We start from the raw sequence: 20314 nt of genomic DNA on the forward strand, positions 1-20314 counted from the left end.
CACACTGAGATCAACCATTTTATCTAGGGGTAGAGCTTTCTCCTTTTCTCTCTATCAATATGTCAGGTGGCAAAACAGTTATTCATGCTATTGCTTTACCGTGCTTTCAAAAAAATTTGCTACTTGAATTAGGCCATCTTAAATAAATAGGTGTTAACTTCATTTGTATCCAAAATGCTACCATTTTGTGGAATGATAGTGGATTGTTTGAGGCTCTGAAGAACTGTAGTCTGTGCATTTACAGGAATATCATGATTATGTCTAAGTTTAGCCAGCTTGGAAAGCCAGGAGATCAAGGTGAAGATAGGGTGCTTTCAGCTCATTTAATATCAATATTCACTGAATGCCTTCTATATGTCAGGAATATTGCAAAGAAGGGGAAAATAAAAGATGAATGAGATGCTGTTGTTCTCAAGGAGGTCACAATTTAGAGCTGAAATGAAGGATCAGCTGAAGTAGACATTAAGATAAGAATAGATCAGCAGGCAAGCAGGGACTGAGGTTGGTTAAAAGACAGGCAAAGTCATTTTTTTTTAAATTGAGGCAAAGTTAATTTTTTTCTTAACTCAAAGTCAACCATTCCAGAAAAATGCTCTCTTCTCTTTAGTCATTATATTCTTATTCATTATTCATTATGGGTACCAGGAACAACCACAAGCATTATTATTATTATTGGTGTTCTTTCCACCTTCAATATGCTGCCGCCTTTAAACATAAAATAGGAGATTATTATTTCCCTTTTGTGTCTCTAACCTTTTACCCCATATTATATACTATATTACGTATCACACTCTATATCATATATGACATATATATATGTATATAATTTTTGTGGATATAAAATAGTTGTACATATTTACATGATACATATGCCATTTTCATACAAGCATACATTAATAATCAAATAAGGAAAATTGTGGCTTGGTGGGGTGGCCCATGCTTGTAATGCCAGCACTTTGGGAGGCCAAGTGGATGGATCACTGGAGGTCAGGAGTTCGTGACCAGCCTGGCCAACATGGTGAAACCTTGTCTCTAACAAAAATAGAAAAATGACCTGGGTGTGGTTATTCTTGCCTGTAGTACCAGCTACTGAGGATGCTGAGGCATAAGAATCTCTTGAACCAAGGAGACGGAGGTTGCAGTGAGCCAAGATCGTGCTACTGTTCTCCACACCCCAGACTGGGTGAGAGAGCAAGACTCTGACTACAAAAAAAAAAAAAAAAAAAAAAGAAATTGAGATATTCCTCACCTCCCACATTCATTATTTCTTTGTGTTGAAAACATTCCAAATTCCATCTTCTAGTTATGTTGAAATATACAATAAATCATTGTTGTGCTATGAAACACTGGACTTTGTTCCTTCTGTTTACATTTTTGGCCCCATTAGTCAATTCTTTTTTCTTCCTATGCATCTCTCTGCCTCCCTCTACATTTCCTAGCCTCTGGTAATCATCATTCTACTCTCTACTGCCATGAGATCAATATTCTACTTCCAACATATAAGTGAGAACATGAACATGAGATAAGATACTTATCTTTCCATGCTTGGCTTATTCCTCTTAACAAAGTATCCTGCAGTTCTTTCCATGTTGTTGCAAATATTAAGATATCGTCCTTTTCCATGGCTGAATAATATTCCACTGTCTATATGTAACACATTATCTTTATCCATTCATCCATCAAGGGACACTTATATTGAATCCATGTCTCAGCTAATGTTGGATAGTCTTGCAGTAGACATGGGAGTGCAGATATCTCTTCAATATAGTGACGTCCTTTTCTGGGGGGGATAAATATCCAGCTGTGGGATTGCTGGATCACATGATAGTTCTAGTTTTAATTTTTTGAGGAACTTCCCTACTATCTTTTGCAGTGACCGTACTAACTTACATTCCCACGACAGCATATTAGCACTCCCCCTTCTCCACATCCTCACCAGTATCCATTATTCCCTTGCAGATAAAAGCCATTCTAACTAGGGTAAGATGATATCTTATGTGGTTTTAATTTGCATTTCTCTGATGGTTATTGATACTGAGCATTTTTTCATCTATCTGTTGGCCATTTATATGTATTCTTTTAAGAAATGTCTATTCAGAATTTTTGCCCATTTCTTACTTGGATCATTTTTTTTGCTACTGTGTTGTTTGAGTTTCTTATAAATCCTGATTAGTAATCACTTGTCAGTTTAATAGTTTGCAAATATTTTATCCCATTCTGTAACTTGTCTCTTCACTTTCTTGATTGTTTCCTTTGTTGTGCAAAAGTTCTTTCACTTGATGTGATCCCATGTGTCCATTTTTGCTTTATTTGCCTGTGCTTTTGAGATGATACTCAAGAAATCTTTGCCCAGACCAATGTCTTAAAGTATTTCCCAATGTTTCCTTCTAGGAGTTTCATAGTTTCAGGTCTTACATTTAAGATTTTAATATATTTTGATTTAATTTTTGTATCTGGTAAGAGTAGAAGTTTAGTTTCATTCTTCTGCTTATGGATATCCTGTTTTCATAGTGCCACTGTTGAAGAGACTGTCCTTTCCCAAAGACACCTTCCTGATGCTGTTGTCAAAAGTCAGCTGTAAATGTTTGGATTTATTTCTGGGTTCTCTTCTATTCTCTTCTATTGGTTTATGTATCTGTTTTATTTTTATCTTTTATCACAACTCTTATTCTGAAGTTTGGTTGCTCAGATCCCTACGTTCCCACCCAACTCCATGACTTAACCTCTGCTCCTACCCTCCAATTCGTTGTTGTTGTTGATTGTTGTCATGTAACACCCAGTATTCTCTTTGAAGTTTGTCTCCTGTTCTGGATCTTTTCTTGCATGCAAACTCTCAATTAAAATATCTCCCTGACATGTCCTATTCCTTCATATCCTATTGTTTTTTTACAATAGGATATGTAGACACCTAGATAATGTGATATAACAATTGGTAGTCATATGATAATCAGTGTTATCACATGATACTTATCTGCTCTTCAGATTTTTCTGGAAAAAAACAATTTTTTCTGTAAGTAAACATTTTCAGATTTTTGGATTTTATTTTTTTAAGATATGAAAGATATCTAGGCTCAGACAGCTATTGAATTCATCATATTGTCATTACTCAGACTCAACATTTTGCCACATGTGCTATATATATTCACATGTGTTCTTTAAGAACATAATGTACGTGTAGTAGACATCAATGAGGAACTCATTACATCTTAGCCCATGAATGAAAATTGAGGTAAAAACTATTCAGTCTAAGTCTGTTCACAAACCTCATCAGTCCAACACACACACACACCAGCAAAGAATATTATTTACTATCATATGTAATTATTAACAAATTTTTATGTATTATAGTATATCTTAGCTTCAGAAAATCTATTTGAAGGGCTCAGTAGCCTGTGAAATATCTTTCCTTTATATAGTGTTTCTGTCTAGGGATTTCAAGTCTCATTAGGCCAAAATATAACATATATGTCTATCTTGCCTAGGGCAGTTATTATAATCAATTACTTTTATTACAGTGAAACCAGAAGGTGAACAGTTCTAAGATATTAAATATTTTCTATCAACTTGAATTCTCAAGAAAAACGTCAGGTATCTTCTAATAATTTCCCATGCTTGAAAATTAGAAATTTTATGCAAATATTTTTAAAAGTTTCTTAAGGAATCCTCTAGATTCTTCTAGATTAGTGATCAATAATCTTTATAGCTCTTGGGGAGCTTGAAGTTGCCTAGGCCACAGCCCACATTAATTAAAGCATCAGTACTTTAAAAAGCTCCATTGAGGTCAAGAAACTCTTCTAGGGTGAAAACAAGATCAATCATGTTGATGGATATTCTGGCCTTGGGAGTGCGAGAACCACTGACATTGAGAAATGTATAAAGGAAAATATCATCCCCACATATAAATTGAATGGTAGTTGCTCCATGTGATTTCTAGGCCCCAAGCATCTTACAGTATTGTAGGAAGCAGAGAACTCTAAGAAGCCAGGTGCCAAACACGATTGCCTAGAAGCAACTTGGTAAGTAGCTAACTTGCTAACAATCAGAGAGAACTGGTGGGTTTGAAGACAGTGACAGACAGAAAGGGCAGACACTGTTGCTCATGATTGAAAAGCCACATTATTAAGTACTGACTTTTAGGATTAATTCATAGAATAATAATAGGTCAAGATCAAATGTAAAGTGTTTTGACTTTTTCAGAAGATTTGAACATTGCCATCAGGCTGGAGGATAAAGAGCACAGTGGCTATTATGATCTTGTTGACAAATGTAGTTAATAGTGAGATCTTGAGAAAACAGAAGCAACTCATCCAAAATTACACAAACAGTTAAAAAAAAAAAAAAAAAAGCAATGGAACTAATTTGCTCAATCCTAGTCTTGCTCCATGTCTTTTATGTTATTCTGACAGTGAAGGAATTGATATACTTGGTTTTACTATGTTGTAAGAGAAAATTTAACATACCTCACTTTCAGCGTGATTAATCAGTGCCTAAATGAACATATTTTTGGGGGTAATATCGGCATTGTCCATTTCTATTTGATATTGGTATTTGTGTAAAAAAAGTACTACAACATCATAAAGCAGGAAGAAAAATGGTAAAGCACTGAGGCCTTGAATTGCAGGTAAATAAATGTAGTTCTTATGTATCAGTGAAGTGGGGGCATTAAGTTTAGAAAACAGTAAATCTAGAACTAGATTTTACACTGAAGGAAATCTAAAAGCACCCATTTGTTTTCTTGAATTATGCATTGGAGATCAGGATTTCTGAAATACTCAGCACTGATTATTGCTAGGGGAATGGTATAGATTTAACTGCAGTATTAAGTGAGATAAATAGTGCTCAGAAGGGCAATTGCATATACCCTATACTTCTAATCTCAATTCTTTCTTTAAATAGGTTCAGTTAAACCTATTCAACTTGAAGTTATCTACAAGTTTCTTATGCTCTGGTAGCACTTTTAACAATAAATCTGTGCAATAGAACATCAGTATAAAGCTTGATCTTTTATTACTTTTATCTTTTAGATTCTTTTATAGATTAACTTTGTGGATAAAGAAACAGATGTTAACACCAAAATGGCACAGGTGGCACTAGTTAGATGCCTTTGCTCTATCCTTCAAGGGATGTTTATGAGTATGTTTAGGAAGTAGCCCAAATTTAATGTTTTCTATGATGTTTGTTTTAATTATTTGTTTCTAATTAGACGCTTCATGTCATATACATGTATGCTGAACATAAAATAACAATTTCCTAATTTCCCTCCTTTATAAATAATTAGATGCAGATTTACTTTTCTAAAAAGTGAATGAAAACTTATGAAACTATAGAATAGTATCATCATTGTGAGGGCAGAATTGCACTGATTGAGAGAAAACAATAATTTCAATATCTCTCCTTTTAATTTTCAACTCTTTGTTCCCACTGTCTATTGTAGACAAAAGAAACTCAAATGTGTAATACCATTGAGCTTGATTAGATACACAGGAAAGTTATGTAGTATGTTTGATCTGCAACCTATGTACGTTAAAAAACAAATTGAAATGGGCTTTTGAAAATGCATTGTCATGAATCAATGTGTTTTCTGGGTCTAAGGAACATAAAAAATAAAAACATTGTTTTTGTTTTTTAAGAGAAGCATAAATAGCTAAAACCTAAGCATCATCTGCTATAAATACTTATGGCTCAGGAAATCTGTTTCTTCCTCACTTAATTCAGTTTATATACTTGAAATAAAGGTAATAATTTAGGCCAGTTCTTTTTTTTTTTTTGAGATGGAGTCTCTCTTTCTTGCCCAGGCTGGAGTGCACCAGCGTAATCACGGCTCACTGCAACCTCCATCTCCTGGGTTCAAGTGATTCTGCTGCCTTTAGGCCAATTCAATTCCTTACTTTAGTAGCCTTAGGTGTGATTTGTAGGAACACATTGGAGTATGTTAAAACTTTCCTAGGAGTACATGATCATAAAGATTATTAAGAAACTTATTTTGGGCCGGGCGTGGTGGCTCACACCTGTAATCCCAGCACTTTGGGAGGCCAAGGTGGGTGGATCATGAGGTCAAGAGATCGAGACCATCCTGGTCAACATGGTGAAACCCCATCTCTGCTAAAAATATAAAACATTAGTTGGGCATGGTGGCGTGCGCCTGTAATTCCAGCTACTCAGGAGGCTGAGGCAGGAGAATTGCCCAAACCCAGGAGGCGGAGGTTGCGGAGAGCCGAGATCGCGCCATTGCACTCCAGCCTGGGTAACAAGAGTGAAACTCCGTCTCAAAAAAAAAAAAAAAAAAAAAAGAAAAAGAAACTTAAATTTTGAAATTTCAATTACCATATGTATTCTTTCCTAAGTCTGCCTGAGAATGTATCTGTTATTAAGGTATCCTACAGATTTTCCTTTCTGATGGCTTACCTCTCAACTACTAAAAAGGAAAGAATTATAAATATGATTGTTAGTGTTGGAAAAAATGAATAAATCAATGACTGAGTAAGAAATCGTTTTGTAAGACAGGTTGTTACCAGTGTCTTAATTTCAACAATATTGACACAGGACTCAATTAAACTATCAGCATATAGAAAGTCAAAATTACGATTACTATGTGACATTTGGTATAGAACTCCATTCTGTTTTTATTTGCTAATTTATGTTCATTAGCTTTTCAAAGTTTAAAATAATGACAGAAATAAAAAATATTTAGCCATATGATATTTAATAAGAAATTATCTTTCCACAGATATAATAAATCAAATTCTTTAAAACTTGCCATTCACCTCATACTTATATTTCCAGTAAAATTATACTTTTACATTTATTAATTATTGTTAAATTGTTATATAATTATTTTTAAATCTTTTGACATTTGGTGGTCTAATATTAAATAAGACAGTTCACAAGAAAATCATTATCTTTGAAACTTTTGCTTCACAGAAAACTAAGTGTGTATTTATTGCAAAGGAATAAAATAGAATGATGAACAATGACTTTTAAGTTTAAAATAGATTAGAATGAAATTCCATGGACTAAGTGTAATAAAAAAATGTATTAAAGAAGATAAAAGAATGGTGTACAGTAACTGATTTTGAAAACATTTTACTCGTGTGTGTGTGTGTGTGTGTGTATATATATATATGATAATATGTATAACAGTATTTAGTTTTATGTGACTTAAAATTGTTTAAGGATTCACATAATCTACTTCAAATTATTTTTCCAACAATTTAAAATTGAAATAAAACATTATAAGTCATCTTAAAATACAATAGTGAGTACATACATTTTCAAAATTATGTTTAAAATATGCACACAAAAAGAGGTTTCAGATACATACAATTCTGAGTAATGTGGGCTTCCCAAATATCTCTTTCTAGGCTAACCAAACATTTGTCAAACCTTCCAGAGGCTAAAATGCAATTTGAAGATGGTTAGCTGAATTGCTTGCCTTGAGAGTGGAATCAAGTCTCATTCCTACTTTCTTTAGCTAGATGGCTCTTGAAGTACACGGGTCTGGGTACATGAAAGATTTTTCCAGCCCATCTAGTATGATTCAGTACTAATTACAGGAGAGAATTCTGCACTATTCCTTATTGTGCACATGTTTGATCATTTCTAAAAGTTAGATTTCAAATAAATCAAATCTGGGGCACTAGTCAGAATATATTTCAAAATCAGGGCAGCCACTAGATATTTCCTTGGTGAAGGAGTATGTTTAGTAGGGATATTGTCATTTGAGGGGTCTAAGAATTTTTTTTCAGAGCTCATAGAAACTCTAGGAATATGACTTAGTATTAAGAAAGACCAGAGCTCTTATGGTTTCATTTTGAGGACATGCTGTGCTTTAGTCACTATTTTATTAGATTATTTTATATAGTACTTTTATCCAAAGTGATAATAAAAAGTTTTGCATAATTGCCCTGTAAATCAGATTTATTGGGTCACACTCAAGAATAAAGTTGAAAAAAAATCAACTCTACGGAAATTTTATCATATTAACTTTTACTGAGGAATGTGAATATATAAAATTAATCTTTATATTATTATTGCTATGAGTTATATTAATAATCTTTCAATGAAAAGAATTCCCAACACAATAATTAAAAAATCCAATAAAAAATCCTCAAGCTATATAAAATATGTGTTAAATAAGAAAAATGTATATAAGACTCCAAATGGATTAAATACCATTTTTTCTTTCTCGGTGTTTGGAATAAGTTATTTTGGGAAGCTCATTTTAAAATACATATTTTAAAAAGATATATTGAACATAAATCTTTTGCAGAATTTGTGCTAAGCTGAAAACCCCCATGTATCTCAGTTTACTTCAGGTCAGTAGAGTTACACAAAACTAATAAATTAATATCTTCATAAGGAGGGAGTAGATATAAGTAGATAATATGTAGCTAATAGAGATAGATATATGATGGATCGAGATAGATTTATAGATATATAGGTGGATACATAGATATGTACAAATATTAGTATATAAATTATACAGTATTAATGATGGAGGAAACCCACGTAAGTCAGACTGAGATTTTATTATAAAATGTGACATTTCACTAGATCAGTTTCCAATGCTACTTTTCCCCTATGGGATTATGAAGACTTCTATGACAAGAATCGCAATCATTTCTGAAGAGATAGAGATTTGGAACAGAGCATTTATTTTGATAAGGGACTAGGGGCTTCCTGGGAGTGGATTTGTCCCAAAATTACAAGGAAACTTCAATAAGATACAAAATCCACAGCTCATTCAGTGGTGATTATATTGATATGACCCAACCTTGGCACTCTGGTGGTAAACACATACACTTGGAAGAGAATTAGCTACAGTCAACTTAAAGAAGTTTGCACCTTGGGAACTATGCACAGATTATGGCCAAAATAAACATAGTTCAGGGAAGTGGGAACTGTTTCTCTACTTCTCCCAAAGAGTGAGGAGCAACAGGACTCTGGCCTGGGAACAATGGAATAGCTGTGAGAAAATGACAGATGAGAATGTGTACATGATTGTCAGTGCCTTGAAAGTACACTGTTTTTATTTTTTAATAACCGAAGTCACTGCATGATATAGACCATAAGGCCAGACAAAAATCTCAGAAGCAAATTGAAGAGGCTGAAGATACTCCAGGCATACTGAATGCAAGAAACTTTCAAAGAGAGTATCTGAAGTACGGTCATATTAGAGGTGATTCATTAGCCCCAAAATTCCCAGTTTAGGGGTCTTATAAAACTGTGTATATGGTCTAGGCTTGAGGCTTAACTGGATCCCTATCTCCTAATCAAAATCTAAACTGAGGAATCCTATCCTCAGGCACAAACTAGAGCTAGGTAGAAGAAATGAGTTCTAGTGTTTTATGCCACTATAAGATGACTATAGTTAACAATAAAATATTATATACTTCCAAATAGCCGGAAGAATATTGAATGCTTCCAACACAAAGAAATAATAAATGCTTCATATGATGGATATGCTAAAATCCTGATTTGATATATTACATGTACTTATGTACCCCATGAATCAGTACAATTATCATCTGTCAATTAAATAAAAAAAGAAGGTAGCCATTAAAACTCAGAACCATCACTATATGCACCAGTGACTCTTTTGTTTTACTACCGGACAGACCAAAATGTAGAAAGATAGAGATATAAATTACAAAGAAGGCTCTACCTAATTTAGCTACTTAATAATGCTCACAAGAAGGAGGATACAAGACCTGATGTCTCTGTCCCAGGCAGCAAATAATAAACAATTTCTCATGAGGTATCCTCCACTAATAATAATATCCTCCTCCAATGTGAAAATATGTCCAATAAATGTCCTGACCTTTTTTGAAGAAAACAAACTGTTCTCTTTCCCTTGAGAATGGAGTGTATCTAAAGTAGTGGGCTGAGAATTCAGAAGTTAGAAGAAACTGCAGGAGAGTCCCCAGCCTCATAGGCTGGTAGTTGACAAGTAAAATAGGCATTTCCATCTTAACAGCCAAATCATCTAGAGGGGTTTTAAATAATTACAGATGTCCAAAGCATACTCTATGGCCAGAGAACCAAACTTGCAAGGGGTGAAGACTATGCATCTGTGTTTTCTAATAGCTCATGTGTTAATTATTATTCTACAATCAAGTTTGTAAATCACTACTCTAGAGTTTTTGAAAAATTAGGCCTTACTTTCAAATCTCTGCGTCGGGTTGACTGTATTTGGCTGTTAAGATGACCTACTGGAAGGAAATGAGAGTTGAGCCAGGCCACCTCCTCCACTGTAAACTTTTGTAGACTAGGCAGAGGAGAGGTATGTGAGCAGTTGCCTAATGCTGTAGCAAATTATTTGGTCCAGGTCCTGTGACAGCAGTTGCTGATTCTATCACTCCTTTATTTTACACATTAATCTATGTTTTCATGGGGTTAAGAACCAAACTACACAAAGCAGAGAGACTAGAAATCTTTGTTTTACCAACAAAGCCCTGCCTGATTGTTATATTTAATACCTTTAGTGCCAACAAGGCTTCTCAGAATAATTGTGTCCATATACTGGCTCCACTCCTTCAGCTCTTATTTATTGTTAAAATATTTTATTATGCAAGTTGCTGTTAGCATAAATTTAAATCAAATTGACCCCACTTAGTAAGGGTTTCTTAATTTAAAATACACTAATGTAATTATGCTCTAAATTCTTTATTTTACAAATGAGCTTAACCAAACCAACTTTACAGCTAACATTTATTATATGATATTGTCTGCAAATGTACTTTAATACAAAGAAAAACCAAAGTTAGCAAATCTGAGAACTGCCCATTTTTTAATTGCCTCTCAAGACTTATAAACCTAGGAGAGACATTTCATCTCTCCAAATCAGAATGTTTTCATCTGTAAAGTTGATATCATTGCCACACCAACTTACCTCTTAGGCCTGTGTAAAAAAATACAGAATTCAGTATAAAATAATATAAAGTACACTGCAATTATAAGATAGCGGGCTATGATCACTTAAGTAACTAAGTTCAACTATAGGATGAAGTTGAAACAAGCTTGGAACTCATGCTTGGTGAAGGAATGAATGGAAGCACAAAGTCATGATGATGATATTATGGACTTGTCTCCTACTACATCCTACTAAATGTAGTAATAAAATACTGACAGTGTTCTCTCCCTTGACATGTAAGATCTTCATGTTCCTATTGTACTTGCTTGGTGTCTAGTTTGCACTAAGAGTAAATGTTTGCTCTATTATGACTAGGTTGAGGAAAGGAGTAGGTTTCCTTGTTCAAATCTTGTAAAGTCTTTCTGTTTTTTGTTTAAATTCTTTGGCCTCTCTTTTGAAAGCTAAGAAAGCCAACATTACCTGTACTCTAATCTTGTAGATAAGAGGTTTTTTTCTTTTCACTGTGACGGGAATGCATTCCTAAGAGCAAAATTTTAATCAGTATATCATTTTTTCAATCACATTTCATTCCAGTGGTAAGGAATTAGTAAATTTTGCATATGTAGAAACACAAATTCTTAATATATTTTTTCAGTTCACTGACTGCACCTTTTAAGGGGCTGCTAATTCAGATTGGTGCTCATTACCCTTGACAAGTTAGTAAACTATGCTTTTAAATCTTTTGCCTATGTCTCATACTCTTGCATATCCTTTTCCATTTATGTAAATGTTATCTTCCCAATCATTTAGCCATGAAAACTTCTGAGTCATTTGAATCCTAGCACTTTCTTTTCATTTCTTCCTTTCTCTCTCCCTCATTTTGTACTTCATCTGCTGGTTTGGATTCTATAGGTTTTATTTTTAGTAATTAAAATTTAAATATACATATTTAACTGTATATATTTCTAGTATGATCCAAATTTTTTCATGAAGCACCTTATGTTTAACAATCCTTTAAATGCTTCCACTGTCATTTTGCAAATCATTATTGGCTGGAGATATGGTTCCAGTATTTTTAAAATCAGCTACAAAATGAGTCATGTGTTACAATCAATAATTCCCCAAATATGTTACTGATTAATTTGCTGTTACTTACATTTCACTTCTTTGCCATGGATTAAATTTTCAGGCTGCATGCATTCTTGAGTCATCCTTTCAGGGCTCACAGAACAATGCCACACATTCAGATTTCAATGGATTCCTATCTGGCTTCCATATCCAAATTCTATGAAAACTGCTTCTGCTAGTGTCATCAATAACTTTCACATTATTAAATCCAATAGACTTTTTTTTTTAACTCTTCTTACAGTGTTCTCAGAATCACCACATTTCTGTTCCTGCTTTTCTGAGGACTTTTCTGCTCTAGACTTACTACCTACTCACTATGTTTGCCTTTTCCTTTCTAGCCACTCTTCCGTTTCCTTTCAGACTTCTCATCCATCCTCTAACTGCCTTCCTCTTGCCCTTTTCATTTAAACACTTTCTAGATCATCTCATCTATTCTTTTGCCTTTAAATGTCACATAGGTATACTGACGTTGAAGATAGCTATATATATAGTGCTGATCTTTCAAAACTGTATATCTTGATCTCTCCATCTGGTTACCTTCCATTGATCTAAAATTTCACTTGTCCTAAACTGAACTCCTAACTTTTGGATCTTCCATTTATATTTCTCCTTCATACATCTCCATCTTTCCACATAGCACTACCATGTGCTGTGTACTTCAAGCTGTGACCTACTGATCAACAGCCATACCAGCTTCTCTCTCCATCCTCATCAGCAACTCCCCATAAGTAAAAGTCCTATCTTAAATTTTAGCCTTTATCCCTATGTCTGCTGTCACCTTCCTCACCTGTCCACCATAGCTAATGAAGTACTCCTTAAGTGAATTTTCTACTTCCTGTTTCTCTCAGAGCAACCATTGTTCACTCCATAGCCAGCATGACTTTTTAAAAGTATATAAATTTGGGAATTGTCATCCCTTTGCTAAAAAGTAAAAATTATTATCTTGAGATAAATATAATATCCTTAATATGACCAGTAAGTTATTGTTTACTCCTGTGAAATTGTTCGAAATGCTTTTTCCCGAATCTGGAATGGTTTTTCTCCATTTATGGCCTCACTCATCACCTCACTTTAGGGCTAAGTTTAAGTGTCCAAATAACTGTTCATTCGTTATTTTATTCAACATATATTTCTTGACTTTCTATTATTTACAAAGCTTTATTCTTGGTACTGGGATAACTTAGTGGCAAAGCTAGAAGACAAAAGAAAGAGAAAAATGATGATAAATAGGAAGATAAATACATATAGCCTCTATCTTCATCGTTATCAATATATGTTAAGTGCTGTGAGGTAATTTCTAAGAGAGATCTTGCTTGTCTAATACCAATCTTAATTGGATTTTCCTTGTTCTCCTTCCTAACAATCTCATTTATTTTTATAGCATTTATAATAATTTATAATGGTGCATGTATTTGTGTTATTTTTGCTTAGGAAATGTTCTTCTTACACCGCAAACTCCATTTGTTAGGTGCCATGCTTCTTTTAGCACTGATTTATCTTTGGCATCAAACCTGGAGTTGGCACATAATAGGTTTGTAATAGATATCTGTGGAGAAACTGCCTAATTGTTTCTTTTTAATATTCATCTTTTAAAAATTTATCCTAATGCTCCCAGGAGATGTCCTGGGTCAGAGACAGATTACTTATTATCTCACAGTAAAAAATGAATGCATCCACTCCCCTTCTCTTAACTTTGTGGTGACATGATGAAAGCTGATAGATTTTTTTTTTTCTAAGTATCAGATACTCCATAGGAAAGAGACAAAGGAAAATGTTTTTTGTTGCTCCCTGCTAATAAAGAAGAAAGAGGCCGCTGACTCCCTCCCTTCCTAAAAGGATTTCCTTAGAGACCCTGAATCCCAATGGGCCTGAATCCTTACTCCAATCATTTGGTATGTAAATAAAATATCTCCAGGATGCAGATAGTCCCGTGTGTCTGAGGCATGTTTTCTTCTGAAATAACAATACTGGAGAGAGAGTTTTCCAGTCTCCTTGGCATCTTGAAGCTTAATCTGGGGAACTATTCCAGAATATAACCATTTGGTCTTCTTGAGAAAATATTCATTTTATTATCCTTCTGATGTGAACCATTAAGTAGACAAATAGCTACAGACCAACTTCTCATGTATGTAAAGAGTAAAATGCTTCAGTGTCTCAGCAGGCTAATTTTTTTTTTTTTTTTTTTTTTTTTGAGTCGGAGTCTTACACTATCCCCCAGGCTGTAGTGCAGTGGTGCAATCTCAGCTCCCTGCAATCTCCACTTCCTGGGTTCAAGCAATTGTCCCACCTCTGTCTCCCAAGTAGTTGGGACTACAGGCGTGTACCACCACGCCCAGCTAATTTTTCTGCATTTTTAGTAGAGACAGGATTTCACCACGTTGGCCAGGATGGTCTCCATTTCCTGACCTTGTGATCTGTCTGCCTCGGCCTTCCAAAGTGCTGGGATTACAGGTATGAGCCACCACACCCGGCCAGGCTAAAGATTTTTAAAGGAACAGTGAAAAATACAGTGAAATTGTATTTCCTCATAAATGATGTAGTGAATACATAAATAAAAGTAGGGGACTGATAGCACACCAACTAAATGAATATATGAATGGAAGTAGGAGAGTCTTATATGGAATAATGTTCTGAATGTGAACTTACAATCTCATCTGTTTTTGTTGGGTAGCATTCCTCCATGAAGTCTCATACTCCTTAGTTTTAGTGGGTACACTAAACATGCAAGGCCCTGACAGCTCTTTCCCTTGGCCATTTCTCAGAGTTGTGTTTACAGTGAGCAACCTTGAGGGATGAGATAATGTCTCCCTCTAGAGCAAAGTGGGATAGCTTACTGCATAAGGTAGGTCAGTTATCGATGCTCAGTATTCTCCTGTAATGCAAGCCACTGCATGTGCAGCCACCATCTGTGCTCTCTGCACTGGCTCCATTGAACCAACGGAACAAGAAAAAATAATGTAAACATGATGCCCGTACTGCCAAGAGTAATGAAATTCTTTACCTTATACCTAGGAGTCTCATGTCTACTGCCAGCACCCATGAAACAGTAACAACAGGCTAACTTATTCCTAAGGAGGTTAGAATCAAATCCCAGGGCCTGACCATTTTTCTTAGCATACAGTTGAGAGGTAGCAGGAGGTTGAGTTGACAGTTTAATTTAACGATGTCTTGGATGTGCACTCCAGTTTCTGGATCTGCAACCAAAATAATGTTGTTCTTTCTTTTACTGGTCTCACCTAAAGGTCACTCAAATTATCCCCAGTGAGGGCTTCAGGTACAGATGATACTCCAGTTTGTGTGATATATGCCTTTGGGAGATATTTGCGTTCACAGTTAGTGCCTGCAGTGGCTGGTAACTCAATTCCACTGATAAATTTAGGGACACTGTCTCAGAGTAGAACGGTCATTGGTATGACCATGCAGCATGTCTAGCAGAGATGTATTATAATCCTTTACTGAAATTCTCATTATTTTCCAAATATACCAAGATCTTTTGTTCTCCTGGGATTTTGGACATTTGTTTCTTTTTATCTCAATCTATTGCCATTATACTCATCTTGTATAACCAAATTTAGGATCACATTTCTGTGGTATATCTTCTGATTCTCCCTTGCGAAAGCCAAACTAGCAAACAAAAGCCATCCCCTTTTGTTTGCTCCTATAGTTGTTACTATATACCTCTATAATGTACTGGTTAAGCATGAAAGATTCCTGTTGTGACTGAGAAAGAGTGATCAAATTATATCAAGATAAACATTTAGAAAACTTACACAAATTTATTTCTGCTCATCAAAATATTATTCTCTTCATATTCAATGTCACACACTGCAACAGCGGTTATCTTTGAATGTCACCAAATCAGTTGTTGATTTCTATTCTTCACACCTTATTTTACAGGCTAACTTGTCTAATAGATTGTATCACTGTCCATTATGTCACAGAAGTAGATGACACAGCCTTGGAAGGATAGGGTAGAATTAAATGCATCTGAAATATTACCCAACATAAACCTAATCCATTCTAGATTACTTTTAAATACAGTGGTTTCTAAGACTGAGTTTATATTAAAACATGTATTATGAATTTTGAAATTGAACTACTCCTGGAGCCACAATTTTTTTTTTTAAATAAAAAGGAAAAAGGGCCGGGCGCGGTTGCTCACGCCTGTAATTCCAGCACTTTGGGAGGCCGAGGTGGGTGGATCACGAGGTCAAGAGATCGAGACCATCCTGGTCAACATGGTGAAACCCCGTCTCTACTAAAAATACATAAAATTAGCTGGGCATGGTGGTGTGTGCCTGTAATCCCAGCTACTCAGGAGGCTGAGGCAGGAGAATTGCCTGAACCCAGGAGGCGGAGGTTGCGGTGAGCCGAGATCGCGCCATTGCACTCCAGCCTGGGTAACAAGAGCGAAACTCCATCTCAAAAAAAAAAATAAATAAATAAATAAAAAGGAAAAAGAAGATGAAAAGTTGGAGTTAGGAAATGATGAAAATAAGTTTTAAAGAACATATTATTTGAAGTCTATTTTGCTTTTATTGGTTTATTTTGGTGTCACTTTCCAGCTTCTTTAACAATAAGATAAAATGATCACCTGGGGTAAACTTTCGTTATTACATTTTAGAGGAAAATATGAGCATTGGTTATCGTAGTAGAAAAGATAAAATGAGCACTAAGTGGAACATATCTATCACCAAATTCATTAATACAAAAATTGAAACAATTTAGATAATTTTAAAATCCTTAACTAGGAAAATATATCATTTGATCATTTCATTTTTTATCTCCTGCATTTGAAGACTTTATGCCAGTCAACAAGTTATGTAATATGTTAAATAGCAGTAACCAATGTGGTTATTTATAAATCTCTATGTATATAAAGTTAAAATCTCTAACATTATCATAGTGTTGCCATTTAGTTAAAAATAGCAATATTTAAAAAATAATTCTAAAGAAGTCATGTAGTCACTACACTGGGAAGTGTTCAGTTTTTAAGAAGAAAATGTTATCAGTCTGAAAAAGTAAAGAAAAATTTCTGCTAAACCATTACAATTATTTTGGTAGAAGTCAGCAACCTCCTCAAACATCCATTTGGATGATTAGAATTAAGCCGATCGGTATCGAATCTCATGGAAAAGAGCTATGTTTTGGTTGTATGTTTGAGGGTAGTTATGACATTATTGTAAATAATTAGATAAATTAAAATGGACTATGCAAGGACAAAGGTGAGTTTGTCATTATAAATAATTACTACAATTCATTGCATATGAGATCTAAAGGGCAATCAAAGGGACAGAATTAATTTATCCATCATCAACGAGAGAGGTAGCTATCCTTATAATTACATATTTTAGAAAGCCTATTTCTATAAGTACTTAAGTATATAATCATTTAAAATGGCAATGTCTCAGAAATGTGTCACATACCTCTAAATGTAAACTAATGTCTATAATTGAATGTTCTCTTGACACAGGATTTAGATTATGACAATCAAACATTTTACTCCCTGTAAACTGGCCTATTAGCCTCTGTTAACTTTTCTAATTCTAATTTCTACTATCAAATAAATGTGATGTAGAATGAGAAATAAGAAAGTTCAAGGTTCTTATAGTATCTAAACAACTCAATGCTTTCTAATGATGGCTTAAATTTCTGTTGACTTCTGCTTCTCTTGAGAGTATGGGTTTTGTATTTTTATGCATCATAAAATTGTTTTGAAAGTTAGAAATTTGTTATTGATTCTGAGGCAAATAAGTGGTTTTTATGTTTTTTTTTCTTTCTTTTCTTTTTACTGGATATTACTTTCCTTCTGCTTTGCCTTTAGTTCAGAGCATTGAATCAATCCAGTTATTAATGAGCCGTTCCTTGTTATTTGATGCTTGCTAACATGTTGGTGGCTGGGGGCTTGGGTAAGGCATTAGCTGTGGTTCTGATTCAGCTTTCATCCTGGCAAATACTGTTTCCTGGGTTTCAGTGTTAGGGCCTTCTAATGACCATGCTCTGTCCTCAACTGGAGGAGAATCTAATAACAGCACATTTTTGCTACTTCCACTAGGCTGGAGTGATTTTTCTGTCTCCCTCTCTCAGCTACAATAAATTTTCACCATTTCCCTAAGAAAAATGATGTATAGTGCTCTTCACCAACAGGGTAAAACTTTATTTCCTGTACCAAAAAAAAAAAAAAAAAAAAAAAAGAGGACTGGGGGCATGGGAGAAGTAACTTGAGGCTTGTTGTGGACTTTTACCACAGTTGCTGAGTCTCCTTTAACCCAGAATAGCATCATACGGGAGACATTTTAGGATGCGCAACAATCTTTTCAGTGAGGCTATTAAGTTCTATGGAAAAAATCCTGTGAGTGAGAGAAAAGTTTCCTTCTCTCAGACTGTACCTACCAGGAGTTCTGTATTCTCTGCTATCCCACACTCAGGCTTCAGCATTTGTTAAACAATTTATCCAGATTAATCTTACTATCTCCCTCATGGCATCTTCCTCAGGTAAGCAAGTACCTGAATCTCATTTTCCAGAAGGAATATGTTTTGTTTAAATATTTAGTTATTTGGTTGACCTATAAACTCAAACCTATGGAATGTTCAAGAAAAGTGTGAATGTGTAGATAGTCTAGCTTTTTTTGTTGTTTTTACGAATAGGAGCAGTATGGTTTGGACATTTGTCCCCTTCAAATCTCATGTTAAAAAGTGATTCCCAGTGTTGGATGTGGGACCTGCTGGAAGGTTATTGGATCATGGAGGTGGATCCCTCAATAATGATTTAGCACCATTACCTTGGTGATAAGTCAGTTCTCACTCGATTCACACAGGATCTGGATGTTTAAAAGTCTGGGACCTTTCCCCAACCCACGCTCTCTTGCTCTTGTTCTCACCATGTGATGTGCCTGCTTCCTCTTTGCCTTCCCACATGATTGAAAGCTTCCTCAGGGTTTCACCAGATGCTGGCACCATGCTTCTTGCACAGCCTGCAAAACTGTGAGCCAATTAAACCTTTTTTTCTGTATAAATTAGCCAGCCTCAGATATTTCTTTATAGCAATGTAAAAACAGCCTAAAATAGAAAATTGGTACTGAAGAGTGGGGTATTGCTATAAAGATAACTAAAAATATAGAAGTAGATTTAGAACTGCATAATGGACAGAGGTTGGTAGAGTTTGGCTGGCTCAGAAGACAGAATGATGAAAGTCTGGAACTTCTCAGAAACTTGTTAAATGGTTGAGATAAAAATGCTGATAGAGATATGGGCAGGAATATAAGGCTGAGGAGATCTCAGATGGAAATGAGAAACTTATAGGAACTGGTATAAAGGTCACCCTTGTTATTCCCTAGCAAAGAACTTTGCTGCATTACGTTTATGTCCTAGGGATTTGAGAAAGATTGAACTTAAGAATGTTGACTTAAGGTATCTGGTGAAAGAAATCCCTATGTAGCAAAGAGTTGAATAAGTGAAACAGTCTATGATTATATGTTGGAGCATAGGAATGGCTTAAAGTTGGAACTCATATTTAAAAGAGAAGTGGAGTGTCAAAATTTGGAAAATTTGCAGCCTGACCATGTGGTAGAAAAGGAAAATGCATTTTCAGGAGAGAAATATAAGCAGGCTGCCCAGGTAGCCACTTGCTTAAAAGATTAGCATTACTAAAAGGGAGGCAAGTGCTGCTGTCTAAGACAATGGTGCAAAGATCTCAAAGACATTTCAGAAATCTCTCACACAACGTTTCTCATCACAGACCCAGGGGCCTAGGCAGAAAGAATGGTTTCATTGGCAGATCCTTGGCCCAGCTACCCTGGGCAATCTCAGGACACTATTCCCAGAATCCTGGCTGCTCTAGCTCCAGCTGCAGCTCGGTTGGACCCAGGTACTGCTTAGGCCACTGCTTTGGAGAGCATAAGCCACCATAAGATTTGATGGCTTCCATGTGGTTTGAAGTCTGTGGGTACATATAATGCAATAGCGAAGGAGGCTTGGCATCTTCCCCTTAGCTTTTAGAGCATGTATGAGAAAATCTGAGTGCTCAAGCAGACACCTGCTACAGGGGCAGATCTCTCTCAGAAAAACTCTATTAGGGTAGTGCTGAGGGGAAATGTGGGATTGGAACCCCGATACAAAGTCCACACCAGGGCACTGCCTAGTGGACTGTGGGAAGGGGGCCTCTTCTCCAGGCCTGAAAATGATAGATCCACTGGGAGCTTTTATTCTGAGACTGCCAAAGCCACAGGCACTCAACTCCAACCTGTGAGACCAGCCACTGGGCCTGCACCCTGCAAAACCACAGGGACAGAGCAACCCAAGGCCTTTGGAACCCACCCCTTGCTCTAGTATACC

This window comes from Sapajus apella, unplaced genomic scaffold, assembly GCF_009761245.1.
Source record: "Sapajus apella isolate SASKATOON/1434 unplaced genomic scaffold, GSC_monkey_1.0 scaffold26, whole genome shotgun sequence".
Taxonomy (NCBI): Eukaryota; Metazoa; Chordata; class Mammalia; order Primates; family Cebidae; genus Sapajus; species Sapajus apella.